Below are 23,005 nucleotides of genomic sequence, written 5' to 3' on the forward strand. Positions count from 1 at the left end.
TCAGTCTCGGAGGAAGGTTTCATTATCAATAAAGGTTTTCATTTAGTTAAGCTTCTATTTTTTAAATATCAATTTCAATAATATTTGTTTTTTTTTAAATAATATTACCAAAATATATTATTATTTTAGTTTACTTCTTTCTTTTCGTTTCTCTTTTATGTCAAACCTTTCTTTTCAATTTCTAAAAAAAAATAAAACCGACAGGAGAATATGAATTACGAATATTTATTATTGTAAAATTTAATTATTTTATTAAATAATTTATTATATCGCATTCGTAAATCCATTTTACAAAAGTTATTGATGAGAGAAAGTTTAATAATAATCATTATTATCTTTAAAAGATTTGGCAATAAATAAAATATTTTATCTGCTCATGCTTATGCTCAAATTAAAATTAATAAAATAAACCTATCCCGTAAAAATAAAAATTTAAAAAGAAACTAATACTCATAATTTTGGCAGACAAAATATCATAATCGAATTTAAAATTTCTCACATTTATTGAATCAGAATCCATATACAAAATGATAATGAAAAGGTAATTTTAAAATTAGTTTTATTTTTCACGCAAAAAATTTGACAATTTTCAAAAGTATGCATTAAATGTTGGTTAATTCCAAAAATAAAATATAATTTTTATAGTATATAGATATGTCATTAGCCTTTACAATCTAAAGAGTCTCAACTTTAAAAAAATTTTTTTTTTAGGAAATATTTGTCAAATTACTTTTTTATAATATTTAGGTATTTTCGATAAAATTTCAAAAGGCTCTTTGAATTTTTCAGAGGAGCCCCCTCTCCATCCGCAGGGACGCTACTGATTCGAATACTAAACATTTTGGGGATTCTTATTTATAATTAAATGATGGCCTGAGGCCAGATTATTAAATTTTAGTATCTTGGTCTTTAAGTAAATTCTTAATGTGGGACTTCAAATACGTCTCTGTCTTTCCAAAAAAAGTTAATTCGAATCCGATTGATATTGCCGAGACAAATAAATAAATACTCAAAATTAAGTTAATTATATTTTTATATCAATCGTTATATCCCTTCGCTTGGTCTATGTCAAGTGTTAGCTAAACTTTAAGCCATTTTTAAATATAGGCATCAAAAAATCCAAAAATTTTTTTTTAAAAATATTATTATATTTTAATTATTTGGGAACTTGTAGTGCTACTATGAAATGAGTTTTTCATATTTTTATCTATTTTTAATCATAATGTAATAAAAGTGTTCAAATGTGAAAATATAATTAAAGTTAGTTACGCTAAATATGAAATATACAGTGCAATTTACTTCAACGTTAAATTATGTTTTCATAGTGTTTTATTTTGGTTTAAATTTAATGCATGTCAAGGCTCTATTATCACGTTTTTTTTTTATAATTTCTAATAAAAAACAAATTGATATACTGAAATATTTAGACTGGTGTTGTAATTTTATTTTTATAAAAATTCCTGAAATTTCTAAAAATCCCAAAATTAAATTTCATTTACTTAATTATTATGTATTATGATAATCAGTAAATTAATAAACTTTATTTTAGAGCATCTAGTATTATATTTGGGTTACTGCATTTTTCAAGGGGTATATATTAATATTTATTTTATTAAGCCCCTATCAATATTAAAAATCTTATATTTAATAATATCAAAAATTCATTTTATATTAAAACCTTTCTTTGTTGAATCTACTTACAACATGTGCTAGAACAACCTTCACACTCTATTGGGTACGTTGGTCTTTAAAATTTAATATCTTTTTATTTTGAAAAAGGTATCGTTTTAAGGAAATATTGATTTATGGTTTAAAATATAGAACTTCGGGTTTTAAGGAAAAGTGTCCCAAACTTCTTCGGTTCCCTTGTTATTAAGCTTAACTGTCTAATATGGGCAAAAATTGCCCATACCTTTTATTAATAATATTTTTCTTTTATAACTGATAGTAAATTTGTATATTTTTTCTGGTTGAATACTATTATTTAAAGATGAACAATTTAATCAGAATTTTTTAAATAAGCAAGATAGGAAGGAAGGAAGGAAGGAGGAATTTGGTATGGGGAGAGGGGAAGATAATTAAAATTTTTTAAAATAAAATTATGGTTATTTAAAAATATCAAGCATAAATTTATAAGGATTAATAACTATTTCTAATACACAATTTTCAATTAATATGAATTATAAAAAATTAAATATATAAACCGGCATATTAAAAGCTATAAAATAAATGTGAATTAAAAATATTAAACGGATATAACCGGCGGATGAAAAACTATAATATAAATATGAATTATAAAGTATTAAGTGGATATAGCCAGCATATATATCACTATAAAGTAAATGACCCAAAAATAGAAATTTAAATGTTGGAAATATAAATTATTACACAGGTTTCTTAGTAATAATTGTATTTTAATAACTTAAAAAGTATTCATGAAAAATATATAACACATTAAAAAATAAATATCACAAAAAATATTTAGAAGCCTAAAATCCAATCTTCGTTGGGATTGGGTTAATTTTTTAATTATCTCATCCGTGCTTGGCGTCAAATGCCTATGAATATTCAAAAGGGCCAAACCCTTCAATATACTGTCAGATGTTGTACTTCTTAGGTATGTTTTTATTCTTATTATTCTCTCATTAGTTGCAGTACTAATGTGAAGAGTTGCTAATATATATAATAATTTTAATACATTGGGAAAATAATCTTAAAGATGTTTGGAATGATGCAAAGCATCCATAGCATTTTTTGGGACTATATCAACCATAGTTAATCTTTTATACCATAGTTGGCATTTAACTATTAAGGAATCATAAAATACTTAACATCTTCATGAAAAAAAACTGCTATATTTTATTTTTTATCTATTGCCATCTGAAAAAGGTTGGGAAGGCTTTTGTGTAAGTAATATCGAAAGATTGCTAAGTGCTGCTTGATGAATTAAAAACAGTTCATTTATTTGAGTTATAAAGTATCTAAGAGAGGGATAAAGACATTTATTTTATAATACTCTTCTACTGACCCTATATTAATGTTAGGACGATGAGCTTGCCTTGCTGCTCGAGGGAGACAAATTTTAAACTAGTATAACTCTGCTTTTGACTCAGCAATAACATATAAAATATGAAATTCTTCAACATCATTAGCCCTAATTTCCCTGAGTTCTAATAAAATGTTTTCCGCTATTCTCATCGTCTCAATCAAGTCAAATATGTTTTTGAAAATATACATAAAAAGTTGTATAATATACATTCTAATGAGAAAAAAAAGTATAAGTATTGAATCCAATGATTTGCTTGCTTCTGAGGAAATATCTCCTTCAGGCAATTGTGATATTTCAGTAAGAGCATTAATAATTCACCTTCAAACTCTAAAAAGCTGTTACTGCTTGATGGCGAAGACTCCATCTCGTTGGACAAACTTTTTGCAATTTCATTCTCCTTGTTAAACAAGAAGTTTCAGAAATAATTCTGTTACAGAATCCCCTAATACTTTAAATTTTATAAGACCACGAAAATTACCTTCATTATCATTATTATTGAAATTCAAGCTTCATGAATCCAAATGGCCACGTAATTCTAGGCCCTGATCCACAATATAGAATGACCTTAATAGTTATTTGATCTTACATCTATTTTCTTTTGCTATTTTAATCCTATTTATGTTAATATATGATAAAATGGTAATTATATCCACACCACATTTTGAATTAATTTGAAGAAATAATCAGTTCACAGCGTTTGTGATAATTTGTTTTTAACAAGATTGTCAATTTTCCCAGCATCTTTGACTTGTTGAATGGAGTCTTAACAAGACTGTTAAGCTTAAATAACAGGACACATATCTTGCAATAAGCTCCATTGTCTCCGATAGAGAATTCTAGCCCTAACCATCTAGTAAAATAGATGTTTTAAAATTTTAACTTTCGATTAGCACATAAAGTTTGTGGATATTGAATTTGAGGGGTGGAATATAAATCTATTATTAAATAAAATATTTATCAATACCTTTTTAAGAACTATATGTTTTACTTCAAGGCTAATCCTTTGCTTTTTTGTAAGATGACTAGGATTTTCATCCTCATCAATATGTTTAAAAAAATTTCTTATGTCCATAATTATTATTTGACAAGAAATTTGAAAATAATAGATAAATACGCCAAGGAAAACTTGAAATCGAAATTAATTGATAAAATAACTTAGTAAATAAATGTGATAAATAAATGTAATTAAATATATACTTAAAAAGAAAGAGAATGGATATAAAATAAAACTTAATATAAACAATAATATTTTTGAAAAATTTATCCGGCATCTGCATTTTTTGGCTTTGGGAGGGATTCGCCCCTCCCCCCCCCCCCCCACGCCCTCCCCCTGCTGCGTACGCGCCTGGAAGGATGGAAAGAAGGAGGGATAAGTTAAATAAGTAAGAAAAAAGATAAAGTGAAAACACTTGCGATGTTCTAAGTTGGGGAGACCGGGAATGGTTGGGATGAATAAATTCAATAATATTAGACTAATCTGAATAAGTAGAACATCTTCTATATCCTAAAAGTAGAGTTTATTTTAAATAATTAATATATATTTTATAAAAACTATATTTTTTAGACAATTGATTGAAAATTATTTTTTTGGACCAACTATGATATACTCTGGATACTTTAGGACAAACATATATGATAGTTGTTCCACTTATAAAATAGAGGTCTAAATAAATAAATTTAAAAATGGTATTTCACTAAGACTAGAGACTATGACATATTTTATTTTATTGATAATATCGTAATACATAATGAATAAATATTGGTTTTGAAGGGCCTAAAAAATATATATAATTATATAAATAATCTTACTTGTAGGTAACAATAAATTTATGACTGAGGTTTTCGGATATAAATTTAAGCCTCCATCATCTTTTGTACAGGTGATCCTCTCCTCTTTAATGTGATTTCGCATAACTAGTAAATGGTAAAATGAACTAAAATGGCCTGTCCCAACTATACTATGACCGAGCCCACTAACTTTATAAATATCACAGAATCATTATTAATTCTAGTTTATTGATTCTGAAAATTTATCAGATTAAAAAGAATTTAAACTTTTCTAAAATTTATTTATTAAGATTTTAAAAGTTTAATTTATATAAATATATAAGATCAAGTATCCAATAATTTTTTATTATTTTTGGTATGTCAAAACAGATTGTTATGTTAAAATTTCCTGTCTAAATTATAACTGGGGTGACCTAATGTTCCCTTACTCATCGTACCCCGGTCTCCCCTAACATTCGTAAATCATAAAATGTTTTATATTGTAGGAGGGGTAATTGAAAATCATGTGTAATCATCTACTTTTCGAAGGGATCTTATTAGTCATGACACTTGTCTATATTAATACTTTGGTTCAAATTTTCTTTAGAAAAATTTTGAATACAATAAGTTATTATATACACTTATAATATTTATTATATGAAACATAATTCAGGTTATTCAACTAATAAAAACTTATAATTTCTAATAAAATGTAATTACTTTTGACAGAAAATATTAAAAAGTTTCTTTTATAAGTTTATTACAAATAAAATAAAAATAAATATGAGCGTCCAAAAGACGAAAATAATATTTTTTACAAATAACTTATTTTCAAATTTCAAAATAATAATAAGTAATTCACATAATATGCTTCAAATTAAGTATTTCTTTCTTTTGTTTTCCATAATGAAAGAAACCATTCTAAGATAATAGGCGAATGATAGACTGCTATTGAGCACTCTCTAGTTCCAAAATCATAGTCTACATTTGACTCATAGATATTTGATGTATTGTATATATTATTCATATCTCTCAAACAAAACTTTAAAGGGAGATTATTTCTAAGCCTGTTTAAGAAGAGGTAAGTAATTTGTAACTGCCTTTAACCTGTGGAATTAGATTTTAAGAGTTTATCACTTGCACAATCACAACAGGCTTCTTCTTTATTAGACAATGCATTCATAGATTAAAAAAGAGAAATGTCAGGTCAAGAATTGTTTGAAACTTTGTCTATTTCTATTGAGAGGAGTTGAGGGTAATAATCGGTTGTAAATCATTCTGCGATTAGTGTCTATGTCTACCACCTAGATGGAAAGTTGCGGGAATGAGTCTGACTAGGGGTGTGACGATACCACTTTTTGGAGGCCGATCCGATCCGATATTCCTGATATTAAATTGATATGGGCCGTACCGATCTGATATCATTTTAATTTTGCATCCTGTAAAGATACCAATGGTTTAAACTTGTAATATACTTTTTATTAGTATAACATCTATAATTTAACTATACCATAACATGTCATTTAAATATATTATAATGATCAGTTATAGTTTATATTCAATTCAATTGCAATTCTGGATATAAAATATTTTTATTGATAAATCACTTATTTATATAATTAGTAATAACATTAATCTATTTACATAATAAGTAATAAACAAATATATTATGAAATTTGAAATAAATATATTAAATAAAATTAATATATTTAAGATTTCTTTTTAGATACCAAAATTTCTAATTTATCAAAGGTCAGTCTGCGGCGATGGCAGGCGCGTCTCCAATGGGGGGAAAGGGGGAAATCCCCCCCCCCATCGCAAATTTGACTGTTTTCATAAATATCATTTTAAGCTAATAAAAATTTTACCCCCCTCCCCCCCAGTACTTCAATCAAAATTTTATAAATATTTGAATATAAATTTTCCAACATAAAACTGATTTTTTATAAATAAATTTTATTAAAATTTCCTTTCCTTGTGAGTACATTAACATTTTTAAAAAATATTAATAAAATGAGATTGAAATCAAATGGTAATTTATTTTATTATTATATATAATTATTTTATTAAATTCAAAATTATTAGTAAGTTAGAATTAATAAGTATTTTTAATATTAATTATTAATAAATATCTATAATTTTTTAAATATTTTATTATTACTTCGATTTTGTAGAACAGAAGAAATAGAAATACAAAAGTTAAATAAGGCTGAGCATGAAAAAAAGTAATGTGTCATCAGAAGCGATATCATTATTGAATTCAATCGATCAATCAGAGTTTATCATGTAATTGATTTGGCGGAAAATATATGAATATTTTCATAATATTTATATAGACGTTGAATCGAAGGCTAAATTTTATGATATAACACTAATTAAACCTCCTCTAGCACCTGGGCAATTATTGAGATGTTAAATAAATATTGGCTCAACTGAAGAATATTATAAAATATCCACTTTCATCCCATTCTTAGATACTTTTTTATCGCAAATAAAAGTAAGGTTTTTAGATAAAAAACAAGTCTTTAGCAATCTTCAAGTTTTAATACCCAAAGATCCATCTTCGTTTTCTAATGCCACTATTGGTAAAATTAAATATTTAGCAAAATTTTATCCTATGATATTGATACTGAAATAAATTTAATCAGTGAATTCGAATTGTGGTATAAATATTTACTACGTTTAGCTATTTTACCTGAGCATGCTATTGATGCGCTCAATCGGTGTAAAGAAACCTTGGCTCAAATTACTAATATTTTGAAGTTGTTTTACATTCTACCATGTTTGCCTATTATAACATGTACGAATGAAAGGACTTTCCAACTTAAGAAGGTTGAAAACATATTTATGAAGTACTACTTCCGAATCTCGGCTAAATGGGTTAGCTCTGTTAAATATCCACAGAGATTTGGTTCCAAAGACAAACAAAATTCTTGATGAATTGGCAACATTCCCATGAAAATTAAAAATCACATTATAATTATAGTATTTAATAAAAAAAATTTGTATAATATTGTATTTGATATGAAGTTTAAAAAAATTTGTTTTTTAATTTATTTTCTAGTCAATATTTTATAGTGTTGTTAAACGCCTCGTTTTTGAGCCGATTTTTAAAAACGGCTAACTCAGTTATTTATCCAGAAAAATATTATACAAGCCTGAAAATTTTGCTCATAGAAGGAGCAAAGGTCTAGACATATAGTATCGAAATTTCGAGGCTTAGTTAATATTTTCCTGGCGAAAATATTGAGTTAGCCGTTTTTAAAAATCGGCTCAAAACGAGCCGTTTAACAACATTAATATTTTATACAAATAAAAAAATTATATTATACTTATATTATATGTTTAAGCTGAGGCTAGTTTTTAAAGCAAATGTTATAAAAAAATGACATTAAACTTTATTTCACTAACTAAAAATAATAAAAAATAGGCTTGTAATATCCATTAGCACGAATTAGTAAATAATAGTTACAAATAGAAATTATAATTATTATTAAATTATGAATAATTAAATGGAATAGCTAAAACGTAAGACCCGGCCGAAGGCCGGGGGAAAGCTGGCCGAAGGCCAGATAAAAGGGGTTTGGGGGCGAAGCTCCCCAAAAATCCTCCCCCCCCCCCCCCGCCCATAAGAAAATCCTGGATACGCCACTGGGCGATGGGGACTGTCAATTTCACTAAAAACAGTGAAGAGATTATCGCACACTTTTATAAACAGAATGCGCAAAAAAAATAACAATATGGCATAATGTTTATTAATTAATTATTATTATTAAAAAATTAAACATAACAATGAATTTCGATTTTATTTATAAAAATAAATAGTTTTTTAGATATAACTTTTTTATAAAATTTTATTTTTGTTAAAAAAGCCATTTTTTATCGGATCGGAAAATTTAATATTATTTGTCGATAACCGATATTTTAAAATGGGTGAAACATCAGCCCGATCCGATAAAAATATCGGTACATCCCTAGTAATAACATTAATCTATATACATAATAAGTAATAAACAAATATATTATGAAATTTGAAATAAATATTTAAAATAATATTTAACATTAGTATATCGAATATTTCTTTTTAGAAATAACAAAATTAATTACCAATTTACCAGAGGTCATTCTGCAGCTGTCAAAAATATCATGCATAATATTATTTAGTATATGGCATATACATGTTAGCGTTTCATCATCTTTGAATGCACTTAGAAGATTTGCTCCATTTATCAGTTACACAACTATACATTTATTTAAATAATTTTCTACTTCTGTGTATTCTTTTAAAATTAAATTGACTACACTTAATATTGACGCCTGTTTTCATTTCCCTTGTGGTCAAAACAAATGTTTTTATTCAAAATTCTTAATGATAATAAGTCCTGTAATGGTTAAAAAAACTTCGATTTTTATAGTCATCCGTCCAAAGTGGTTATGGATAAGTAATTATTATTGATCATGCTTTTAATCTTAATTTTTATTTCATGGTATATTTTTGGACCTATAGTATTCATGTGAGTTTTCCGGTTCCCAACTTTTATATTTTGTTATCCATATGTAACACCAACATTTATCTCGTGTGCATTTAAAGATTGAAGATCTTTACAAATAAAATATATCTGACTTTTCTGTAAAAGTTTAAGCAAAATTTAGCATAAAGTCTCGCGATAAAAAATACCTAAACATAAAAAGAAAATAAAACTAACGAAATGATACCGGATTTTGTTTATAAGATGCGGAAGAATTTTAGTTTACATAAATTATTCTTTTATAAAAAAGAACTAAATTAAATAAGAAAATATATAATATAATTATAAAATTGCAAATTTATATTTATAAAAAAATAATTTTAAAAATTAAAATAATTCGCTATGTTCACGCCCGATCACGCCCGGGAAAAATTTTGGGAAGGCCCGTCACACCCAGTCACGCCCTAGAATTTAAAATTTATTCACACTCACGCCATACGCGTAATTTCACGGCCCGCGCCCAATTCCTCAATCACCTTGAACCATTACACCTATCTATGCCTGTTGTTAAAAGTTCAAATAGTCTTATTAATCTCCCATGGTTTAGAGGGAGGTATCTTATTTGGGATTCCACTCCAGCTGTGATTCCCAGTTTTCCTCTAATCAATTAAACAGACTATAATTTTAATCTGCTCTTATATCATCCCCATATTAGTATAACAAATAACCGTAGGTCCTCATGACTTGTGATGCAAGGTTCAGGCTTGAGTGGAGTGATTTTGCATCACTCGAAGCTATAAATTCTTCAAAGATGTTTTTAAAATCCGGGACCAACCTAATAACAAAAGAATTCTACAAACAAAGGCCAGGTTTAATAAATTGAACCAGGCAGGAGGGAATTCCTTCAAATTTATTAATAAACCAGTTAAAAATTCACATGAGTAATATTTAATTTACTTATCATATTTTTAATTTCCCTTTTATTTACAAAGTAGAACCAAAATTATTTAAAATGATCAAATTTTACAAAGCCCAGCTAGGCTGTAAAATGATCAAATCTTAAAAACCCCGACTAGATCATATAAGTTTTTAAAAATTCCTACTGCTGTTAGCACAAGTATTATCGTGATAAAAGTATATATTTGAAAACATATGATCATAAAAATATTAGTTATAATTAGAATTTATTTGTCTAAATCTATAGAAAATTTTGTTCCATTGATAAAATGGTTAAATTATTAAGAAATTGATTTTTCATAGTATTCCGAACCCGAAGTCTTGTATATATCACTTTTATTTTGCTCATGACCCTTTCGCAGTGCATGAGGTTGTAGGAATAGATAATAAATATTTATATAAAATTGATAAATTAGTGTCAGCAGAAAATTTGAAAGTAAACGATAAGGTAAAGTAAAAGAATAGTTTTTCCATCCTGAATCAAAACAAGTCCCAGAAACATCATCAAAAAAAGCTAATGAATGTTTAATAAAATAAATTTGCAATTCTTAGACTCTGTCTTTTTTTAAACTTCCAAGTGCTTTGTAACTATTAATTCTCCCCTTTTAGCCATCATACAAATATTTCGAAAGTTAAATAATTCATCAAAAATTCGATTCGAATTCAAATGGCAAATTTTACAGACATCCTCGATATCATCTTTAACAAATGTCTTTTCAACCATTCCCTTTGGTGTAAAAAACGAGGTTTGATTTTAAAAATTTATTGATTCTTCATTAAATCTTTTACTTAACTGCATTATTATCAAATCGAGCGCTGCATAAAACACGCTGGTTTTGAAGCTTAAATAAAATATAATATTTAATAGTGGAAATATATATACTCTTCCTCCTTTTTGGATTAAAATGTTTGAAGCACAAGACTTTCAAATCAGATGGTAAATTTCTTCCCTTCATAAAACCTTGAGCCTTAGAAAAACCATTCAAATATAAAATAATAACTTAAATTATACTTCTCAACTGTATCAACAATCTTCCTTTTTAAATTTAATCCATTGCAAACCCTATATCATTTGACAGTTTGCAATTTTGTATAAGCTAAGCCTGGTGTAACAAATATTTAATCCAAAACACAAAGTGATAAGATTAAATTTTTCTATTAAAATATAATACTAGCCATTGATAGAAGTGCAGGATCTTCAGAATCCTTTAAATTTGTCAAAGTTCAAGGCATATAAAGTAGAAAGCTTCTAGGATAAAAATAAGATAATTTTATCGAATGGTATTCTTGATGCCTAAAAATCTTTACCCTTTTGTCAGTATACATTACTCTGAAATGCTTTTAGAACTATATATTTTAATTAAAATACACACGAATCTCGTGATCTGTAAAACATTTCTTAGTCCCCTTACAGATTGGCATAAGAGCAATTATTAAATTTAATCAATAACAGCACCAAATAAAACCCCCTTTGAAGTTCCAGCTCAAATAAAAGCCTGTCTCCGTTGATTCTCCCCCTCATATTTAAGCACCATCATAGCTTTGTCCAATGAGGGATAGATTTATGAAATTAAGTTTGTATATTATACATTTTTAACACCAGTCGTGTCAATCTTTCAACTGGGTTTGGTGTTTCACCATTTTTATATCTTACTATCACCGCTATTTCTTCTGATTTAGAAACACATCGACCAATGATAGATTCAAATTTATTTTTCAATTTTTTTAACCATATTTTTTATGGTTTCAAGAAATATATTTATATTATTATACTTTAAAATATTGGAATATAGTTTGGATTTTAATCCCTTTTATTTTTTATACCTTCTTTTTTCTTCATTTTTCGTTTATATATAATTTGAAAACAGGTTCAGAATCTGCAAAAAGTTTTATAATCCATCATATTGCCTTTTGTGTGTTCCTCCAGAAGGTCAAATAACCAAGACATCTTATTATTATTCTTGATTGAGCAATTATTATTAACACATTCTTTTGGTGGTATTTGATATTTTAATATCGGAATTTTATTGTGGGCAAGTCTTCCATAATCAGCCTATGTGTCTAGGAAAAAGGGGAGAGATCAGGGGCTCGAGCCTCCTGAAAAATTTGGAGAGCCCCTTCTTTGAAATATTTTTTTATACCATTAAAAAAAAAATTAATTTTGGATATTGTTAGCTAAAATAACGTATTGGATAATGTTAGCTAAATGAAAAAAGAGGGTAATTTTGAAAATAATTTAAAAAAATATTTTTGAGCCCCCTGAGATTGTTAAGGTTAGTGACTCCCCTGTGTCTATGACAATAAATGTACATTAATGTTGCGATTGATATTTTGCCATCCATCTAAGCCTTCACAATAAATGAAATTAAACTTTAATTCCCCCCTCCCCCCATCATCATGGTAATACAATATTTTCCTATAAATTAATTGCTTCAAAGGTATGTACCACCATACAAATATTAGGAAGCAGCTACTTTGAACCCTACCCCCCTCCCCCTGTGTTGTGACTTTCACTACGTGTAATTATTAAGGATGTGCCATTACCAATCAAACGAAGGAAATAAATACATAGTTTTTATTTATACTTTTATATTTTTTAAATTAACATATCTCGTGTATAAACTTATATTAATATGAGATACGAGTCTTCTTATTATACTTAATTTTATGAATTAACCAGTTAATTAAAGTCAAATATTTTTAAACAAACAAGATTGCCTTCCCGTTACTTTACTAAGCCTATAAATTACATTTTTGTTAAAGTAAATATTATGTTAAAAAAATTGTGCTAATTTATTATATAATTAATATTTTTTTATATATGCAAATCGATATCTAAAGAATGAGATTAAACTAAAATTAATTCTAAAAGTATTTTGATTAAATTATGTTAATTTTATTTTTAATCTAATATTTTAATTTAATTTTTTCTATTAGTTAGTAAACCAATGAATCAGAAATATTTTGATTTAATTTATTTTCTTGATGGAATGACTGTTACATAAAATATATAATACTATTTATCTATAGCTACCTTCCATATACTGATAATATATGTAAACTAGTGATTTGCATAGGTAATTATAAAATAAGAATATAGTAAATAACAGATACATTTTAGCTATTTAGAAAATACATAAATCAATTGACGGCGTAATAAGTACTAGTCTTAGGGATGATCGGGGATATACGGCAAACGGGATAAAAATGAAAGTAAATGCCTTTCAACTTAGTGGGTAATTGGTTGTTAACCGATAGTGGCAAAAATATTTTTGGTCCTAATTTCAAACAACAATAGGATATTTTTTGCTGATTCTATATATCTACCTTACACATACATCTTAGTCTTAAACTTCTATCATATTTTAAAAAATCGTTATAGCTATTATATAACCCCATAGGGCCCTAGGGGTTACACAAAAGGGGTTAGGAAATGAAGAGGCAAATTTTGATTATGATTTTTCTTAGATCAGGTCATTGTAGATTTACTATATAAAAGAGTTGACGTGGGTGACAAAACATTATATTAATTTTGCTGACAAATTTAATATAAAAACGCTTTCTTTGGAAAGGATAATACATTATTCTATTTAATCTGGAAATCAAGCCCAGTCGAAAAAAAATATTTTCTAAAAAATAAAGTAGAGAGTAGTATTTTTTTTCTTGTTTTATCAAAAAAAATGAAATTAGAATCTCTATGATGAGGACAAAAAAATGTGTTTAATTATTTTTTAATAAAAAATTTGGGCTGGGCTTGTGCCTTAAATTAAAATATAAATTCTGAGTTAGGCTTAAAAATTAAGGGCCAGGCTCATGCCAATATAAATTTTATTTACGGGGCTCTAATACAAACTATAAATGCTAAATAATATAAGGTTAATACTTATATCATCTAATCTCTAAAATTTAATACGGAAAAAATAATATATTTTTAAAAAAATAAAATAAGATAATTAAAAACTTCTTTTTGATAACTATATTTATAATAAAATAAATAAATGATCTTAGTTTATATATCACCATGGACATAGAAAAAATGTCTTGTTAAATTTTTATATTATAGTAAATCTAAATAGTAATATATTGTACATTTGCATATTTTAAATAATCCAATTTATAAGTCTTTATCCAAAAATGGATTTTTGATGATAAAAATAAGAAGGGAAGAAAGATAATATTATTAAAAATAAGTTAAATATTATAAAAATAATAATAAATCTTATTATAAATTCATTGATTTTCTTTTAAAAAATCTCATTTAAAAAGAGAACTTTATTAACATATAACACCATATCATTATTTTGTTAGCAGCTAATTTAATTTATATTTAACCATTAGTTGGACAATTTTATTTAAAAATTTAAAAATCAATTTCCTTAATTTTTGCATTATTCCAATATGGACTTCGTAAAAACTATAGGCTATGAAGGTAATGTAAATTTAAAAAAAATTTAAATATAATTTTACAATTATACGAAAAAATAGTATCAATCTAGAATAGAATTTAACTCCCCCCCCCTCTCACAATATATAATTATTTGACTGACTCTAGAAGTATAATTTTCACATATTTTACATATTTTTTATCAAATATAAACTGAACGATACATGATTCAAGCTTTTTTAATTAAAAGAAAACTTGACTTATAATTAGCGATTTGGTATTTGAAAAATTTTGCTCGGGAGAGTCAGGGTTCCTCTAAGTTATTCTACCTCTAACTTAACTGGTTTGGATATAGAAAATTTATCTGAATAAAAAAAAATAGATTGGTTATTCAGTGAAATTTGCTTAACTTAAGGTATTCGCATAATGAAATCTTTTACGTGAATCAGACTTCCAAAACTAAAATATTCTTTACAATGATTATGTTTCTCGGGTTATAATAAAATCTTAATTTAGATACGGGCAATTTTTGTTCTAATTTATACTATTATTTTTTTTAATAATAAAAAAGAGAATTAATTTTACTCAGCTTGAGTGAGTGCGGAGGAGATGGAAAAAAAATTCTTTTAACGCTGGGCACTTTTTTTCCTCGTATATGAAATTGTATAATTATTATAGGTTTTTAAGTTGAGCATCTAAAATATGTTTAGATTAATAGAAATTAAGTGGTAAACAAACATCTATCCTTACCCCGTATTTTCTAATTAATTTATATTGTATTTTCAAGCTTGATCTTGAACTCTGAACCTTGAAACTTTTTCAATTTTTCGCTTTGACCCTCGAATCTAAAAAAAAGAAATAACTTTTCCCCCAAAAGTTTTAGATCAATGAGTGTATTTATTTTAAATAATATTTCCTGTAATTTAAAAATATACTCCCGTAAATTTAAATTAGCAGAGATTATAGTACAGTTTCATCATTAAAAAATTTGAATTGTGATCATTGTCATTTTCACCATTTAGTAAGTTATAAAATATAACTCAGGGACGCAACTATGGACGAATGTTTGGTGGTTAAGCCTCCAAAAAATATTTGCTTCCCCAAATAATTTTTTTCCAGTTTGTAATTTCAAAAATATAAATATTATGCATAAATTATGTTTACAATTAATTAATTATTGTAGGAGTGAAGTGGCATGATTAGCATATCGCCACATAAGACATAATATTTAATAACTGCTTTATAAGCTTCTTATTCACAAATCTCAGTTAAAAAATGTCAAGGGGTCATATAAAAGATAAGAGAAAGAATGTATAATTTTTTAAAAGTACTCCCCGCCTCCAGTGTCCTTAAGCATGAAATTTTATTTGTCCCTGAAATAATTTTTAGAGAAAAAAATTCAATATTTAACATCAAAAAAATAATTAAGCCGAACGCTCTCCTATTTGTTTTGCTAAATCTGAATTCGAACCTGGCCAAAATTAAGGAAAAGGTTTCAACTCTTGATTTTATATATTTTAATCTAAATGTAGAAGATAAAATATTAACAAATAATCTTACACAATAATAAAAGAAATATATTTAAAAAACGATAATATTTTGTCCGCCATACCAAAATTTTATAAAACTTAGATTAATAATTTTTAATTTTTTTTAGCCAAATAATGTTTTTTTTCTAACACATTGTTCATTTTCAATCGAGTTGGTTTAGTTAAAGCGATCACTTTGTGTTTGAAAAAGGACACTATGTGACTAAAAATGCTATATATTATTTGAAGCGCAAGCAGAAATGTAAGATTCGAATAAGTTGTTTTGGAGTCGGTGCAAAATCGCCTCAAATGGAGAGATTGTTTTTGATATAAAAAAATTAATTAAATGATGAATATTTTAGAAATTAAGATGTCTTTTTTTCTTCAAGTCAAAATTGAATGAATCACTTTCTTAAATATTATGATTTTTTTTAAAAAAAGGATGTAATATAAGAGACAAAAAGTCATAATAAATATTCTTTATATCCCTTGCGGAATTTGTGATAATTTTATTTTATATACTCTTACAAAAATATTATTTGATTATTATAAAATTATATATCGAAGGAATTTTTTTTGTCATTATTTATGACTTGGTGACTCAGCACCCCTAAATTTTATTGGTAGCTACGTCGTTTTGAACGATTGATAAAATAAGAAAACTTGGAAAAAGAAGACGAAGAATGAAAATATTAATAAATGGAAAAAAATATATATAGGAAATCACTATTTTTTTACTAACAAATAAGGACAAGGGTATTTATCAGAGATCAACAGTCGGGCCAATAATATCATTTTAATTAAAAATCCGGAGAACTAAAAAACAATTTTTACAAAACCAACCCACTAATTTTTCTTAAAATGAATTTATATTATATTACTTATCGAGTGTAAAGATCACTTGATAAATTATTTACTATACATTCGATTCTCAAATTTTAAGTTTTCTTTCCGAATCATTTATAAAATTCAGTTAAAAGGTTTATTGGAAATGATCACTTTTTAAAAACTCGGCCAGGCCAGAGGTGTTTAAATCTGGACAATCGCGTACCCAAGATATCCATTTCTTAGCAAATAAGCCAGCTAGTTCTTGTAAACATCATTTTAAACTAATTCCCCTTCCCACGCCTCATCCCTCCATAAACCATAAAATAGGGGGGGGGGGGTAGAGGTGGTATAAATGGGGGAAAGATAGGAAAAATATTTATAAAAAATTATTTTGATGATTAATTTTTTTCTTTAAAATTTACCAAAAATGATCAATTGTAAAGTAACCACCATTTTATGGTTATTACTTACTACTCATCCAATTATAATGAGTGCCCATTTCCTAATAATGATCCTAATCATTCTAATAATTGTTAATATAACCCTGCATTCACAATTAACGCGAATTCGCGATGAAGTTAACAATAATTATTATATTTATGAGATCTGCAAAGGCCCGGACCGAGCCTATTTTTTTTTAAAAAAATGGGTACGGGCTGGGTTGGGCCTAATATTTATCAAAAAAAATCGGGCCGGGGACCTTGAAATATTTTTTAAATATATCTAAATTTATCAATTTTATGTTGAATTTTTTATGTAAAATAAAAATATTTAATTTTATTTATAGATCCTAGACGCCATATATTATATATATTTTATTTTGGGTATGATAATTTTTTAAAAATTTAAATAATAATTTTATAAAAAAATTAATTAATATATTTAAATAAATTCAGGCCGGTAAATATTTTTCAAAAGAAATTCGGTTTCGGACCGGGCCGACAAAACTTATTTAAAATAATTTCGGGCCGGGCCTGAAAAATTAGGCCCGATGCAGATCACTAATATTTAATTTTGTATATTTCGTTGCGGATTCGCGCCAACTAATGCAGAGTAAAGAGTTAGGGAAAAATAAAATTTTTTTTTTATAACTTAACTATCTAAAATAATCGGACACTTATATTTGTCGATCATCATAATCTCCTATTTTTTTAAAATTATAATAATTTATTTGAATATTTTTAAACGATTTTAATATAAAATTTATTTATTTGATAAATAAAATGACACGAGTTATTCATTGATTTTATATAATATGTAAAATAAATTGGATATTATTGGATTCATAATTAAATAGAGGTAACAATAATAGGATAAAATCAAATAAATCTTGGACAAATTGGTAAAATAAAATTGTCAGAAGCTTTTTCGACATGAGATAAATATATTTAGACAATTAATCTTCAATTAAATTTTTTTTTGTCTTCTCAAACTTTTATGAATACTTTCATGATAAATTTATTAATACACCTTATAGAATTGTATAAAAAATATTTTTCCCACCAGATTTTTATTTTTCCCAGCTCCTTGAGATGAGCAATCTATAGGGGCCAAATATTACACTGCACAGCAGATGTGCAACCATGGGGGGGGGGGGTTATAAATCCTGCTATTGCAGATTTCTATGTCAAACTTTACCAAAATAAGTATAAGTTATTAATTTTTTGAAAGTGCTGTAAACGTTACTTCAAAAATGAAACGCGTTACTCGTTACCTTAAAAAAATGGAACGCGCTACCGTTATTCATTTCCTTCTAAAAAAGGAACACGCATTACTGGCTATTCAGAAAGTACGCGTTACTCGTTACTTGAAAAAGTAATTATTATTACAAAAATTTACTATATATAATATAAATAAAATTATACAAAAATAATATATTATAGGATGAGATCTTTTCATAATAATTTTCTTTCCTATATAAAATATAAATAAAATTATACAAAAATAATATATTATAAGATAGCATATTTTTATAATAATTTTTATTAATTTTTAAAAACAATTGATTTTCAAAATTTTGATCAGATAAATAAGAGAGTGCTCAACACATCTTTCTCCGTGTTTAACACACGTTTAACTGGCGCAAATGGGAGAGCTGTATTATATTTAATAAATAATAATTTTAATTGAGAATTAAAGAACAATCCTTATTTTGAAATAAGTTTAGTAGATCATCTTCAAGAGAATCTTCAGATCCTCGTCAAATTTTTTTTATCTTTATCAGAAAATAATCTGTTATGTGTAATGTTTTTTAAAGGAATCAATGTCTGTTTTTTCTATGTCAAGATATTTTATCAACGGGTTATAAGTTCAAGTTTTCTACCTTGTTGACATCTAAATTTCAGGTCTAATCTAATTTTTAAGTAGTAGGTGAATTATTGGTGATAGTATATATTCATCTTTATAGATGTGTTCGAATCTCTTGGAAATAAATATAATTAAATATAAATTGTAAACAATATTTCAACTGCATACCTTTTAATGTCTTGCAAGATTGCATTAATAAATGGCTTACAAAACTTGAAATTATTCAAAGTAATTTTTTTAAGTTTTAATGTTATAATAGTTATCGTAGGAATGAGATATCCCAAATGTTCTAAAATCGAAAAAACCGTAGCAATCGGTTCTATAACATACAAAATCATATATATATATACATAGCATATTTTTTAATTAATACAAACCATGTAATATATATATATATGAACCACCGATCATTATCTTAATCTATGCAATTCGGATTTATCACAAGATTGTCAAATTGGTTCTCCTTAATGAGACTATTAATTTCAAGGAGTTATAGAAAGAGTTCCATCTCGTTATAACCGGTTTAATCAGATATTTTCCTTATTTTCCTTAAAAATTGCTGCACAGTTTTGAAACAGTCCATATTTATTCTACAGTTGATTAAATATTTGAGTTGGGACACAAATTTACAAAGTGTAGACTTTGTACCCTTTAATTTTATTATTGGTGTCATAAATGTTTCATATTGAACCAGGGCAGATGTACAATCGACATAATATTTTTTATAAAATAAATAATATTAGAGAATAAGAATATAAAATCTTGATTAATTCATTATTAATTAGATTAACTTTTGACTGAAAATTTAAAATAAAAATAAAGGAATTTGTTGGTTGATATTATATAAAAACTCGTCTTAAATTATTTATATAATTTATATAATTTAAAAAATGAATAAAATAATTTAATAATACAATAAAATATGAGTTTTCCACATTTTTTAATAAAAAATTTAAAACGAGTAACGTTCTGCGTTACCATTATTCAAAAAGGGAACACGTTGCTGTTATTCGTTCTAAAAGAAGGTAACGAATGGTGTTCCTTTTCTTCCAAAAAGATAACACCATTAGTAACGACGTTACTTTACAACACTATTTTTTAATGGCGAGAAATTTGAGCAAAAAAGTTTTTTTTAAAAAAAATGTGTAACCCCAAAGAAAAAAATTATTTCCTGAATAAGACCAAAGAAGAATTGATCCTAGCTCGTAAACTAGGAATTTTAAAATCTAGGCTGTGCCTAAATTTGACCTATTTCTGCAGGTATGGTAATTATAATATTGATTAGTTTTTTTTAATATAATTTTTTCATAATATAAATACTATATACTAATTATTTTTTAAAAAATATTAAATCTCTTATCCAAAAAATAATTTCTAATAACCAAATTTTATTAGGAAACGGTTTCCTTATGTTAATTTATACTTATTTAACTATATTGTATAACTTTATAAATATAACACATTTAAATAGATAAAGGAAGATTTTTACTTCTTTTTCTAAGATATTAAAGTAGATGACTTACAAATAATATATGAAATATAAATATATGTTAATTTTAAAATATAATAAAATTAGTATACATCTTTATGAAACCAAATAAAAACAAAAATGCCGAAATATTTTAATAATTTCACGCTGATTTTGTCCTGACAATTTATTAAAAGTAGAAAAAAAGTAAGGTAAAATAAATGTAAAGAAAAAGGTTTAAAAAAAGAATTAAAAAGTTTTTTTTATGAAAGAATATTGTTTAATTTTGTTTTAATTAAGTCTCCTTAGCCATTTTTTAGAGAAATTTTTAATAGTTTCATTTACCTGATCTTTTTTTGCACAAATTTGTTTTTTGTCCTTTCTTTTGAATTGATCATGACTATACCGCTTTATTGTCATTCAAAATATAGGATAGTCTGCATAATTTTCTCAAAATTATGTTTTTTATTACCTCATTTGAATAAAAAATAAATTTAACTAATCTGAGCACCATGAGGACATTTATTTTGCTAAAATTTACGAGTGATCATATTAACAAGGTTATGACAAAAAATTGAATTTTTTACCACGAAAATTGGAAAAATATTGCCCCCCCCCCTTCAAAAATTATTATAACGGTCCTACTCATAATTGCAGCCCTATTGAGGTTCCCTATTTGCAAAAATCTGGCGTATGCCACCTCACGCCTTAGGATTGCGAGTTGTCTATTACACTTCTACTAATTGCACCTTCCTAATTACATTAAATTTATATATAATAATTACATTTATTCTTTTTTAAGTCTTTAAGTTTTATTATAAAATTATTTATAACACAAATAACGTATAACCATTTAAATCCTATCTATCCACAAGCATATCATGGATTTTCGTAATGGAGTGAGGATTTTGTAGCTTTTTTTAGGTGATTTTAGTTTGTATTTTTGAAGGCCTATGACAGCATTACAATTTTAAAATTAAAAATGACTCGTCAACATTAAGTCATTTAATATATATTTAAAAGGAAAATATTGTTTATGATAATGTATTGTATATTTTTGGGGGAGAGGAGGGCGAGAGAGTGTAGGGGGATAATTTTTATTGGCTTTATAAGCTAACTGAATATTCCCTCCTTTGTTTTGCCAAAACCAAATCCATCATTTATTTAGTTACATAAATGGGCCCGTTAGGATAAAGGCAAGGGAGCTTAAGTCTCTGAAAATCTAGACCCTATATCTAACATTTTGTTTGTATGATATGGATTTCCATATTTGGAAATATTTTAGTTTCCTTTTTATCATTCAGTTTTTTTTAAATTGAACCCTGTCAAGTTGAAAAGCTAATGAATGCTTTAATTTCCACGTCTGAATTACAAAAATGCAATTATCTCGAGATGAGTTAAAGAGTGGTGTTGTGTATTTTCGTTAATATATAATATATCCTAAACCAGATGTGTAGGAGGAGACCGGAGTTATGATAAGCCTGAGGTTATTTTTTTTTTCAATTAAAGGTCAATTCTATTATCAGCAATATATTACTACAGCATATACCATTAATAATTTTTATGACGGCAAAATTAAAAATTTATCATATGATTTAAACCCTAGAAAGTAATTTTTTGGAATTTTTTCAAAAATAAAAATGCCATGAATGTTTTTGCCACCTAATTTATCTTATATAAGAAAAAGGTTTATTCTGAATAAAATTTATTTGAACAAAAAGGTGTCAAAAACTACCAAATAAAGTTGTAATAATAGTGAGGATTTAGATCTACCATCTTGTGGTCAAAGTGAGCCATTAAGACATTATTTAAAAGTGTATATGACCAAATATTAAAAAATATTTAATATTATTTCATTCTGTAAGTACATCCTTTACTGAAATTATATGCAAAATTAATCAAATTTTTAGCATGCAAATGCCTAACCTTTTCCGGGTCAGCTCATCCGTTTCTTAGAAAAATTGAATTGCAGAGGAACAAAATGAGATATTTATTTTATATTAAAAAATGTCAAGTATGTTTATTTTAATTTAATTACATTCTTTTTGGCCCTTACCATAATCCAACTATCCATTTTTTTTAACATAAATTTTGAAGAACTTTTGGTCTACTTATTGTAGATTTATTTTATTAAAAAACCCGATTTGGGTCGATTTTTAAAAATTGCCCCATAAAGATTCTAGCCAAAAAATATGTACAGGCCTCGAGACTTGGCAAATAGATGTTAAAACTTTTTGCCATCTATGA

General features: G+C 26.1%; 1 protein-coding gene across 1 annotated transcript in view; it reads left to right on the forward strand.

Moving 5' to 3' along the window:
• The first annotated feature begins 443 nt into the window (after positions 1 to 443).
• Positions 444 to 23,005, forward strand: part of LOC135925327 (probable cyclin-dependent serine/threonine-protein kinase DDB_G0292550) — a 73,439-nt gene continuing 50,877 nt past the window's right edge. The window contains exon 1 of the mRNA XM_065460596.1: positions 444 to 541. The gene's annotated coding sequence lies outside the window, so the exon portion shown is untranslated. The remainder of the gene's footprint in view (positions 542 to 23,005) is intronic.

Source organism: Gordionus sp. m RMFG-2023, chromosome 2, assembly GCF_954871325.1.
Source record: "Gordionus sp. m RMFG-2023 chromosome 2, tfGorSpeb1-WG-v2, whole genome shotgun sequence".
Taxonomy (NCBI): domain Eukaryota; kingdom Metazoa; phylum Nematomorpha; class Gordioida; order Chordodea; family Parachordodidae; genus Gordionus; species Gordionus sp. m RMFG-2023.